The following is a 14181-nucleotide window of genomic DNA, read 5'->3' as shown; positions in this document are numbered from 1 at the left end:
TTGATTTGCATTTCCCTGATGATTAAGTGCTTCTCAGCCATGCATGATTGCTCAGTTGAGAATTCTCTGTTTAGTACTGTACCCATTTTAATAGGGTTATTTGTTTTCATGGAGTCTAAATTCTTGAGTTCTTTGTATATATTGGCTATTAGCTCTCTATCATATGTAGGATTGGTAAAGATCTTTTCCCAATCTGTTGGTTTCCATTTTATATTATTGGCATTGTCCTTTGCCTTAGAGAAACTTTGCAACTTTATGAGGTCCCTTTTGTTAATTCTTGATCTTAAAGCATAAACCATTGGTGTTCAATTCAGAAACATTTCCCTTGTGCCCATGTGTTTGAGATTTTTCCCCCACTTTCTTTTCTATTAGATTCAGTGTACCTGATTTTATGTGGAGGTCTTTGATCCACTTGGACTTGAGCTTTGTACAAGGAGATACGAATGGATGAATTTACATTCTTCTACATGTTGACTGGTAGTTGAACCAGCACCATTTGTTGAAAATGCTGTTTTTTTCCCCCCACTGGATGGTTTTAGCTTCTTTGTCAAAGATCAAGTGACCACAGGAGTGGTCATTCATATTTCTGCGTCTTCAATTCTATTCCAGTGATCTTCCTGCCTGTTATCGTACCAATGCCATGCAGTTTTTATCACTATTGCTCTGTAGTACAGCTTGAGGTCGGTGATGGTGATTCCCCCAGAAGTTCTTTTATTGTTTAGAAAAGTTTTCTCTGTCTTGTATTTTTTGTTATTCCAAATGAATTGCTCTTTCTAACTCTATGAAGTATTGAGTTGGTATTTTGATGGGTATTGCATTGAATCTGTAGATTGCTTTTGGCAAGATGGACATTTTTACTATATTAATCCTGCCAATCCACAAGCATGGAAGTTCTTTCCATCTTCTATAGTCCTCATAAATTTCTTTCTTCTGAGACTTGAATTTCTGGAGCAGAGACTGAATGAAAGGCCACCCAGAGACTGTCCCACCTGGGGACCCATCCCATATAGAGTCGCCAAACCAGGACACTATTGAGGATCCCAGGAAGTGCTTGCTGACTGGAGTCTGATATGGCTGTCTCCCAAGAGACTCTTTCAGAGGCCTGACAATTATAGAGATTGATGCTCCTAGACAACCATTGGACTGAGTTCTGGATCCCTGATGGAAGAGTTGGAGAAGGGACTGAAGGAACTGAGGTTTGCAGTCCCATGAGGGGAGCAATACTCTCAACCAGACAGATCCCCCTGGAGCTCCCAGGGACTGGACCACCAACCAAAGAGTACACATGGAGGGAACCATGGCTCCAGCCAAATATGTGGCAGAGAATGGCCTTGTTGGACATCAGTGGGAGGAGTGGCCCTTGGGCCCGAGGGGTCTCAGTCTGTCAAAGCTGAGTGCCTGTCTACTCAGGTGTCAAGTACACTTGTCAAGGCAAGAACAAGGCTTTTTTTTATGGTGTCTTTGAAGCTCAGCCTTACACCAAGGTATCTTGGAACTGGATGAGGTCTCTAATGCTTCCTTGGGGTTGATTTACTTTCCTCTATTGTGCAAATTGGTAGACTTGTTTTGTCCCTGGCCCTTTCCAAGGCTACCATTTTACATGTCTCTGTGTTTTGCAGTCTTTCATGTGTACACTGGTAGAGAATAGATATATTTTTTTCTATGTCACACACAGGGAACTCTTTAGAATCTCAGGAAGCTCATGTGGTATATTTATAATTCACTATTCACTTTATCAAAGCAATCCAATTAGAGTACAGCTATTGTAAAACTATCATCCTTGTTGTTTATTTCGTTTTTGTTTTTTTCAAATCACATTAACTGCAAACACTTTGGAGCTCCTTCATTAACAACCCTTCTCATGTGTTTGTTTCCCTCACATTGCATACTCTGTCTGATTGATCCTTCTCTATATACATTCTGGGTAAACATGTTTTTATATATAGTTGTAATCAGAAGATGATAAGGGATTTACCAGGAACCTAAATGCCCCCTGGACTTTCTTTAGTGTTATTAAGTCATTTTATTTTGTTTTTAAATAAGCTACCTGATGCAGCTTTGATATTATTTTCTTATTTTCACTGTAGACTATTATGTTGAAATTGATTTTTTCTCTATCTTGTATTCTTGTTACCTAATAAGAAAATTCATAGAGAATAAAATCTAAAGTTCTGAAATCTGTAATTTTCTTGCTGAATGGATTTGGCTAAGACTCAGGTTTTCTTTCTATTATGCAAGAAAAATAATGGATAAAAGTCACAATGGAGCTTATGTTAAAAGGTTAACATAAGAGTTAAATATAGTAATAAACATGGCAGGGAATCCTGGTACAAAGCCCATATTCATCAAATTTCAGTTATTCGTTATATTTATACTCTGAGCTCACGGGTATACTTGTTATGTGATATCTGGACAACAGAGGATGATATTTGTAACAAGGTTATTTCTCAACTATTGCTTATATGAATTCACTTCATATGACGGGTGAGAGTATACTTCAATACATTATTATTACAAATAGATTTCTATTACTAAAACTATTTAGTATCTAATGCCTCCAAGTAGGGATTACACAAATATACTGATGTAAATCCACAGAGATATTTCCTAAGGAATGTGGAAATGAGGGGACAATTGAATCCCTCATCTAAAATTACATGGCCTGAAAATTTCAAGAATATCATTATCTGGAGCAATGAGGAATTCCTTGAATTCCAGAAGGAGTACACAAAAGGCATATTAAATATGTAAACACTGCATTTGCATACATTGTTTATTTGAATGAAAATAGACACATAGTTTGAAATGTGTATAATTAAGAGGATGGGGCCTCAGTACAGATCTGTGTCAAGCCTACTAAAGAAATATGATGTTATCCCAAACTGAAAGGCATTAGCTTAAAACAAACTGTTGTCTGAGGGTCAAACCCAGCCTAAGGCCTGATTTTAAGAATAAAGTTTTAATAAAATGCAATCATATCCTTTCATTTGCACACTCTCTCTCCCTCTCCCTCTCTCTCTCTCTCTCTCTCTCTCTCTCCTACTCTGTCTCTGTCTCTGTCTCTGTCTCTCTCTCTCTCTCTGTCTCTGTCTCTCTCTCTCTCTCACACACACACACACACACACACACACACACACACACACACTTTATTTATATTCCATAATACCAGAATAGTTATGAGGTAGACCATATGACCTGCAAAGCCTAACATGTTTGTAGTCTGGCCTTTTTCAGAAAGTTTACCAACTGGAGCCATTCACAGTTGCAGAGTCAAGCCCTCAAATAGAAGACACAGAGTTTTATATTTTGCTCACCAAAGCAATAGTCAATTGAACCATTTATAAAATGTCTATTTACAATAATTTCAGGAAACTTACTCTGTAGAAAGCTTTGGTTTAGGGTATTATTGCAGTGAAGAGACATTATGACCAAAATAACTATTGTAAAGTCACACATTTAATTGGGCCTGGCTCACCGTTTTGGGGTGTAGTCCATTGTCATAGCAGGAAGCATGGCAGTTTCCAGACAGACGTGATGGAGAAGGAGCTGAGAGTTCCACATCTTGATTTGAAGGCACCTATGAAGAAGACTGGCTTCCAGGCAGCTGGAAGGGTCTGAAAGCCCACCCCTTCAGTGACATATTTCCTCCAACATGGCCACACCTACTCAAAAAAGCCCCACCTCATAATAGTGCTATTCCTCCCCCCCCAAAAAAAAAAAATTCAAACCTCCACATTGTACTCCTGGCCTGCATAGTCTTGTTCAAACAATTCAATTCTAATTTTTAGGATTCTTCATAGTAAAACCATAAACAAATTACTGTTTTATAAATTTAAAAAAAAAGGGAAAAAAAACATCACAGCATCACAGTGAGTGTTTGAATCCATACATGGTGAAAGCTATTAATGATCAGTCATGGTTAATTCCTATTATATTGATGTTGTTGGTGGTGGTGGCAGTGGTGTGTGTGTGTGTGTGTGTGTATGTATGTATGTTGGGGTTTCAGAGTATGTATATGCACACCTGTTTACTTCCCTTGTATTTGCTGGTATGGAATTACTTTCTGTGTGTGTTTTGTTTTGTTTTTAATGTACTTATCCTTCTTGGGTTGGAATTTTTCCTCTAGTATTTTATGTAAGGCTGGATTTGTAGAAAGATATTGCTTGAATTTTCATTTGTCTAAAAATATCTTTTTTCTCCATCTATGCATATTGATATTTTTCTGGGTGTTGGAGTCTTGGTTGCCATCTGTGCATTTTTAGAGGTTGAAACATATCTGCCCAAGCCCTTGTAGGTTTTAGAGTCACTGCTGAGAATTTGGGTATAATTCTGATAGGTCTGCCTTTGTATGTAACTTGGCCTTTCCTTGGCTGCCTTTAAAATCTTCCTTTTTTCTGTAGATTGAACAACTCCCAACTCAATGAACTCTGGGTCAGGGAAGAAGTAAAGAAATGAAAGACTTTCTAAAGTTCAATGAAAATGAAGGCACAACACACCTAAATTTATGGGACACAATGAAAAGAGTGGTAAGAGGAAAGTTTATAGCACTACATACCTCCATAAAGAAATTAGAAATTACTCACACCAGCAATTTAAATGAACCCCGAAAGCTCTAGGAAGATAAGGGAGGAGGAGGAGGAGCAGGAGGAAGAGAAGGAGGAGAAGAAGATTTACCAAAGAAAAGTAGAAGGCAGGAAATAATCATAATCAGAGGTAAAATCAATCTGTTAGAAACACAGAAAATACAAAGAATCAACAGAACCAAGAGCTTGTTCTTTGACAAAATAAACTATATAGACAAACCCTTAGCCAACCTAAGCAGGACAGAGAGATGGTATCCAAATGAACAAAATCAGGAAAGAAAAGGGAAAGATGATAACACAAACAACAAGGAAATTCAAAGAATCATTAGTTCTTTAAAATACAGTACTCAAAATTAGAAATTTTAATAAAATGGACAATTTTCTAGATATATACAATTTTTCAAAGTTAAATCAAAATCTATTTAAACAAACTGAAAGAAAATACCATATGATCATCTCATTTGATGCTGAAAAATGCTGGAGAAGGAGCTGAGAGCTCTACATCTTGATCAAAAGGCACTCAAGAAGAAGACTGGTTGAAAATTACCATCTACCAATAATTTTGGGTTTTTTACAAAATTCAATAACCCAATCACATTAAAAGTGAGAGATCAGGGATACAAGGCACATACCTAAACATAATCAAAGCAATACACAAGACAATGGCCAACATTAAACTAAACAGAGAGAAACTCAAAGCAGTTCCTCTAAAACAAGAGGACAAAAAAGGCTCCCCACTCTCTCCTCATCTATTCAATACAGTACTTGAAATTCTATATAGACCAATAAGACAACTACGGAGACCAAGGGGATACAAATTGGAAAGGAAGTAGTCAAAGTATCAGTGTTTGTAGATGATATGATAGTATACATAAGCCACCCAAAAATTCTACCAGAGAACTCCTACAGCTGCTAAAAAAACATCAGCAAAGAGACTGGATACAAGATTAACTTAAAATAACTCAGCAGCCCTCCTTTTTACAAGTAATAAACAGGCAGAGATGGAACTTTGGGAAACAATACCCTTTATAATACATGGAGGTAGAATTACATAGTGAAAAAAAAAAAAGCCTTCTTACTAAAAGCAATTATAGATTTAATGTAATCCTCTCCAAAATTCCAACACAAATTTTTATAGACCTCAAAAGAGCAATTATCAACTTCATATGGAAAAACAAAAACCCAGAATAGCCAAAGCAATCCTTAACTATAAAAGAACTTTGGGAGGAATCATCATCCTTGAACTCAAGCTGTCCTATATAGAAATAGTGATTTAAAAAAAAAAACTACACTGTATTGGTACAGAAACAGACAAGTTGATCAATGGAATCAAACAGAAGACCCAGAAATAAACTCACATACTTATGGACACTTGATTTTTGATAAAGAAGGAAATACCAAACAATAATAATAAAAGAGTCTTCAACAAATGGTGTTAGTCTAACTGGATTTCTGCATGTAAAAGAATGTAAATAGATCCATATTTATAATCCTGCACAAATCTCAAGTTCAGGTAGATTAAGTAACTCAATATAAAACCAGATACACTAAGTCTCATAGAATAGAAGTGGGGAATACCCTTGAACACATGGTATAGGAGACAGTTTCCTGAACAGAATATCAATGGCTCAGGCTCTAGTATCAACAATTTATAAATGAGACCACATAAAGCTGAAAACTTCTGTAAGGCAAAAAATACTGTTAATAAACAAAATAGTAGCATACAGAATGGAAAAGGATCTTCACTAAACCTACATCTGACAAAGGGCTAATATCCAAAATTTATAAAAAACTCAAGAAGTTAGACAAGCAACCCAAATAATCAAATTAAAACTTGGAACACAAAGCTAAACAGAGAATTCTCAACAAAGGAATCTTGAATGCCCAAGAATCATGTAAAGAAATGTGAAAGGACTGAACTATCTGAAGGGGTTTGCAACCCCATGGGAAAAACAATATCAACTAACTGGACCCCCCAATTCCCCAAGGAATAAACCACCAACCAAAGAGGAACTCATGGATCCAGCTGCATATGTAGCAGGGGATTACCTTATCTGACATCAGTGGAAGGGGAGCCCCTTGGTCCTATGGAAACTTGATGACCCAGTGTAGGGGAATACTAGGGCACTGAGGTGGGAGGGGTGGAATGGTAGAGGAGCACCCTTATAGAAGCAGGGGATATGGGGGAGGGAATAGGGAGTTTAACAGGGAAGGGTGATAAAATTTGAAATGTAAATAAATAAAATACAAAGGGAAATGTTCAAAGTTCTTAGTCATTAGGGAAAATGAAATTCAAAACTACTCTGAGATTCCATCTTATACCGGTCAAAATTGGCTAAGATCAAAATCCCAAGTGATAGCACATGTTGATGAAGATGTGGAGAAAAGGGAATGTTCCTCCTTTGCTGGGGGGAGTGACAACTTTTATAACCACTTTGGAAATCAATTTGGCAGTGTCTTAGAAAGCTGGGATTAGTTCTACATCAAGACCCAGCTATAACCACTCCTGGGCATATGCTGGATTGATGCTCAACCATCCCACAAAGAAACTTGTTCAACTATGTTCACAGCAGCTTTATTCATACTAGCCAGAAACTGGAAACAACCTAGATGCTTCTCAACTGAAAAATGGATAAAGAAGGGGGATGGAGAGAAGGGGGCAAAGGGAAGGTGTCAACATTTGTAATGTAAATAAATAAAACAATTTTTTTTAAAAAATGTGGTACATGTACACAATAGAATAATCTTCAGCTATTGAAAATAAAGAGATCATGAATTTTGCAAGCAAATGGATGGAACTTGAGAATATCATTCTGAGTGAGGTAACGCAGTCCCAAAAGGACATGCATGGTATGTACTCACTTATAAGTGGCTATTAGCAATAAAGTATAGGATAAACATGCCATATTCCACATACTCAAATGAAACAAGAAGGAAGGCACAAGTAAGGAACCATGAATCTCCCTTGGAAGGGGGAATAAAGTAGTCATAAGACATAGATGGAGAGAGAGGACTGGGTGAGAGAGAGGAGGGGGGAGGAAATAGGGAGGATTGGGACTAGCTATGGGGAGGGACAGGAGAGATGGCCATATTGCCATGAGAAAGAATGGAAATATGCAACTGACCTGGGTGGAGAGGTGGAGGCATCTCCAGGATGTGACAAACCTGGGATAAAATCAGCCCCCAAGAATCAATGGGGTTGATTTTAGCTATGACTCCCAGCCTTCGAATGAAACTTGAAGAGATCATGTCCTTTAGCTAGGCAGGAACCCCAGTGGAATGACATGGACATCCAAACACTCAAAAGAATTTTGACACTAAATTTATCCTTTCTACAAGAAACAGGGGATGGACCAGCCAATAACTGCCCCTTCTTGAGACCCATCCCATGGGCCAAAACCAATTCCTGATACTATCAATAATACTCTATTATGCTTGTAGACAGGAATCTGGCATGACTTTCTTCTGAGAAGCTCCACTTAGCAGCTTCCTCATATGGATGAAGACACCTACAGTCATACAGTGGACAAAGCTTTTGAACTCTTATGCAAGAGTAAGGGGAAGGATTGCAGCCCCAAAGGGGATGGGAACTCCACAGGAAAACCAACTGAGCCCTGTAAATTTAATTTTTTCAAATGCCTATTCTTGATGATGGTGCTTAAATGCTTTAACTTCCCTTGTAGCCCACCACACACCAGATGTAATGGAAAAGAAAGGATACAGGGGAAGTGACCTTGTTCAGAAAGGGATTTTTGGGCAACTCCTGTCTGTGGTGTCTGGAAACCAGCAGTTTGATTCACAGGTTAGCAGAGGCAGCTCGAGCCACTCACAAACACCTCACCGATACACTAGTAGTCCACTTTGGTAGAGTTGGAATAGCAAACATGAATTAGCAGTAGTGGTGCTATCTAGCAGAAACAGCCAGGACTCAGCCTTGGCACAAGTTAGCAGGAGTGACAAGGAGAAGTTCTCAGCTGTGCTTCTCTCAGTACAGACACAAGACCAACAAGTATTGCAAGTCTAGCTTTATAAGCAAGCCAAGTTCAGCCTCAGTCACTGTCCATTAGTGTCTGTCTCAGCTGGCATCACTCTGCTAATCAGCCCAAGTCCACAGAAGGGGCAAAAAGTTGCAGCACACCACCAGAAGGTTTTTTTTTTTGTTCTTTGTTCTTTGTTTTTTGTTTTTTGTTTTTGTTTTTTGGGTTGTTTTTTTTTTTTTTTTTTTGGTTTCTCTCAATGGAGTTCTCACAAATGCAACTATGCAGTGTAAGGTGAAACAATACATGCATGTTGTTAGCAAAGAATCCTTCATCACCTGTTCTTTCACGTACTTGCTTTAGCAGAACATCCTTTCACCTGTGTCTGCTCCAACCAAATGATCCTTCATATGTTTGCCCCAGCAAATCACCATCCTACTGATTTTCCAAAGAACCCTTAAGATTCCACTTCAGAATCCACTAAACTGGACTCCTGGGCTCTTGGAGAATTAACCACCATCCTAAAAGCATAAATGGGCTGGACCTAGGTCTCCCTGAACATATATAGTAGATGTGCAGCTGGTCTTCTTATGAGTTTTGAACAACTGGAGTGGGGGCTATTTGAAAAACTGTTGCCTGTGTGTGGGATATGTTCTTATATCTGGGCTGCCTTGCCTAGAGTCAGTGGAAGAGGATCCATATAGCCTTGCAGAGACTTGAGGTGAAAAGATGAGGGGATACTCAGGGGCCACCATCCTCTCAGAGGAGAACTGGAGGGAGGTGGGGGAAGGTTTGTGGTAGGGGATAACAGGAATGGGAGAGTGAGTGAGTTTTAACATGAATCAAAATAATAATAATAATAACAATGCAATGTATATTTGTAAAAACAGGAAAATAAATGGAGCCCATGATATTAAAAGTGAACAAGGGGATGCCTGGAAGGGGTTGGGGGTAGAAAAGAGACAGGAGAAAGTAATGTAATTATAATTTGTTCTTAAAACATTAAAAATATATATAAATAAAGCAATGGGTAGAAGAATGACTGAGGCAGAAAGACTCTTGCGAATTCAAGGCAAGCTTAGGCTACCTTGTAGTTCATAAGTTGTCTAGCCTGGGCTATGGAACAAAACTATCTATAAAAATCAAATAATAATGAATGAACATAGCAACAGTGATTTAAATTAAAATGTCATGAGCTAATAGGCTCAGAGATGTTATTTTAACAATAGTTTGAAGAATATAATGTTAATAACAATAGTTTCAAAATCACATAAACTACATTTAAAAATTCAAAAGCTAATTTCAAAGTAATTGTTTTCAATGGCAATATATATATATACATATATATGTTAATATAAATACATATATGTATGTTTATATATATATATATATATATATATACACGTATAAAACTAGTATTAGTTCCCATTTGGATGAATACATGATATATATCTGGAAGAGAATATAAAAGGTCCTTTCCCTTTATCTGAGTCACATATTTCATGTGCATCTGAACACCACCTGGAAAGTCAGAATTCTGTGAGAGGAACTATTGATTTTTATCAACCTGGAAGGTGAAAGAAAGGGAGAATGACATGGCTGTCCATTGGGAGTTCAGTTCAGGTCAACAACACCTAAGTTTTATGGGAATTGTTCAGAAATTACAAATGTTGCTGGGCTAAAGGACTCTGACATGGGACTTGAAAACACATTTTGACACTGGATAGCATGCAGCCTCCACTCTGCTGCTGTCACTGATATCTAGAGCATGTCACACACACCTGCTGGCCTCATAAAGGGTCAACCAGAGCAACTTTTTAGAATGGCATTTGGTCATTTTACAAGGTGGAGCAAAAATCCTCTGTGAAGCTAACATCAATGCCTGAACCTGTGGAGGCTGATCTACTTCTGTTTGCCTGTGATAGTGAGGGAATTGCAAGTCCCTAAAGATGAAAATGTAGACCCACAGAGAATGAGAAATAGCTCCTCACCCTCTTTATACCTTTCTTCTTTGAATTTTTAATAATATGTTTTTACTAAACCCAACCTTCCTAAGGGAGCAATTTAATTGGCATGCTGTTGTTTTTTGTTTTACTTACAAGAATACCTGTTCAACTGTTTGCACAGTATTAACTATTTAAATATAGCATACTATTTTATCATTTACACTCTAGAAGTACATGATACAGTGGTTGATGATGTTGAGGATCATGGCCATGATGTTAATGGTAGTGATGGTGATAACGCTGGTGATGTTAATGTTGAGAATGATGATGATGGTAATGATATGGTCATGATAATCGTGGTGATGGTGATGATGATGATAATGGTAGTCATGCTGACTTCCATCATTCTACCTGAGACACTTCCCTCTGTCTACCTGAGAACACCCAAAACAAACAAACTAACTAACAAAAACAAATAAAACATTTTTTCAACTTCTAAGCCCAATCCAACAAATACATTCTCTTTGCTTTAATCCTCACTACTGCTGAGACTTTAAGAAGTCCACAAGTCCAAATAACATCACAAAAATACAAATAATATACAAGATCAAGTTATTATTTCCTCTCCCAAAACTATCAATCCTGTATTAATGTTTGTCAATGATAATTATCTAGATGATAATGATAATAACAGTGATAATATTGGTAGTGGTGATGATGGTGATGGTGGTAGAGTAACATATACTAGAAACACACTCACATATCAGACAACATTGAGTGTATATATATATATATATATATATATATTACACAACAATGAATAAATTTTAGCAAAAAATAATTTTAATGAAATGTAAGATCAGTCCATCTAAATAGAAATATTTATGTATGAATCATAAACATTGTAGACAGAACTTTTCTACAATGGCAAGAGTATCTAAAGGTGATCATGAAAATCATGTTACAAAATTGTGTCTATATGACTAAAAATACTGTTACCCCATGAGATATCAACGTCAAAACCACATTGAGCCACCAACTTTAGGAGAGTTAAGGACTGGGGAAATTTTACCTTCAGGCTGAGAATTCTTGTGTCACATGATCATCTTTCCTATATTTGTTACACTATTCACACAAAAGCTTGCCAGTATATTAAAGAAAGTATAAACTGGACAAACAGACAAACAAATAAAACCAGACTGAGAGTCAGAGATGCTCTACAATATATGCATCTAAGTTAGGATAGAAATTATGAATAGATAGTTACCTACAAACTCCATCTAAATCTAAAATGCAAATGCACATTGTCACAAAAATAAAAATACAAATGAAATATTATTAAAGTACTATATTAGGTTTTTCTGCCAGAACAGAATGCCTCAGGCAGAATATATACACTAGGAGTCTATTTAGCTCCTAGTTTGGGAAGCTGAAAGTGCAAACAGTATAATACAGACTCTGACAAGGGCTCCCTGGTGTGTACTGGGAGTGTTTACAAGGACAACAGCTCACTCACTTTTATAAACAGAATCCGGAGAAGGACAAAGTACTCACATTTGAGTTTTTACATTAACTAAGTTTGGTATAGCTCTCTCCAGGTAACACTTACTCTCCCAAGGTCAAATTCACAATGACCTACAAGCCTCTCATAAGTTGCTCCCCTTCAAACTCTATTGCCATTGTCACATCCAACTTTTTTACTCAGCCAGAGCTCTCCTTTTCTTCTCCAGAGTCTATCCCAGTGAATTTTTCTGACCTCTCTATCCACACCTTCTACTCAACCCAACACATCTAGCTAAGCCACACATGTAGTATCCTGGCCTGGTCTGGCCATCTCTGACTACACTGCAATCAATCTCTAGACTTCTTTAAAGACAAGTCATACTTGTTCCAGACCTGAGTCCCTCCTGTACCACATCCAACCTTATCACCCACACAGATCTCCCACATCCTTCTGACCCAACCTAACTGTCACTACCCTTAGAATCTTTCTGAACTTCATCCAAATTCCCCACCAGGTCATATTGCCCTCATCTTTCTCCGAGGTGAAGAAATAGCATAAGGTCTCTAACACTACCATAAACTTCCCACAATCCTGTATATCTATTCCAAGTCTCACAAGTCTAAACTATGTCCTTGTCTGGCCTCTCTTGCCTGCACTACAAATGATCTCTTGAATTTGTCCTCCAAACCCTCTACTAATCCCCAAACTGAAGGACCTCTGCTATATGACATTTCACCTTTCTAGCAAGAAGATATATTTCTACATTCCAGGATTGGAGCAGGATACAAATCCTGTATACAGTTCACTTCCCTCTGACCACATGAATACATTATATCAAGAAACAAAATGAAACAAAACAACAACAACAACAAAACATTTTTTCAACTTCTAAGCCCAATCCACCAAAAATCTTATCTTTGCCCTAATCCTCTCTACCTTGAGACTTTAAACTAATAAAAGAAGTCCCCAAGTACAGATCAAATCACAAAAATACAAATAATATACAAGATCAAGTAATTATTTCTTGTTCCAAAACTATCAGTCTGGCATAAATATTTGCCAATGATAATTACCTAGATGAATCCAGGGACACAGAATTTATAAATTAACCATAAATTTATGAAGGATTTCAAGGAATTTACAGAGAATACAAAGAAACATCTCAATCAAATAAAAGAGAAAGAGTTTAAAGAAAATAAAAGCCCGAGAAATGCCTAAGATGATACAAACACAAGGCTGATAGAAGTGAAAAAGGCAATCCAGGACTTGAGAACAGAATTCAATAAGGATACCGAAACATTTAAGAGGACTCAAACTGAAATGAAGATATAATTGAAAGGTCTGGTCAATCAACTAGAAAACTCAACTGGAAAGCCTCTGTCAAGTTAAAGTAATCAGGCTTAGGAGTTCTCTGGTGGAATTTTTAGGGTCACTTATGTATACTATCATATCATCTGCAAAAAGTGATATTTTGACTTCTTCTTTTCCGATTTGTATCCCCTTGATCTCCTTTTGTTGTCTGATTGCTCTGGCTAGGACTTCAAGTACAATGTTGAATAGGTAGGGAGAGAGTGGACAGCCTTGTCTAGTCTCTGATTTTAGTGGGATTGCTTCCAGCTTCTCACCATTTACTTTGATGTTGGCTACTGGTTTGCTGTATATTGCTTTTATCATGGTTAGGTATGGGCCTTGAATTCCTGATCTTTCCAAGACTTTTATCATGAATGGGTGTTGGATTTTGTCAAATGCTTTTTCAGCATCTAATGAGATGATCACGTGGTTTTTGTCTTTGAGTTTGTTTTGTGCCCCTTCTTGGAATTGGGAACAAAACACCCATGGAAAGAGTTACAGAGATAAAGTTTGGAGCTGTGAAGAAAGGATGGACCATCTAAAGACTGCCATATCCAGGGATCCATCCCATAATCAGCTTCCAAACGCTGACACCATTGCATACACTAGCAAGATTTTGCTGAAAGGACCCAGATATAGCTGTCTCTTGTGAGACAATGCCGGGGCCTAGCAAACACAGAAGTGGATGCTCACAGTCAGCTATTGGATGGATCACAGGGCCCCCAATGGAGGAGCTAGAGAAAGTACCCAAGGAGCTAAAGGGAACTGCAACCCCATAGGTAGGTCATTATTATGAACTAACCAGTACCCCAGAGCTCTTG

Source organism: Mus caroli, unplaced genomic scaffold (genome assembly GCF_978045245.1).
Source record: "Mus caroli unplaced genomic scaffold, Mus_caroli_1 scaffold_4, whole genome shotgun sequence".
NCBI classification, from domain to species: domain Eukaryota; kingdom Metazoa; phylum Chordata; class Mammalia; order Rodentia; family Muridae; genus Mus; species Mus caroli.
Note: the sequence above shows the minus strand (reverse complement) of the source record.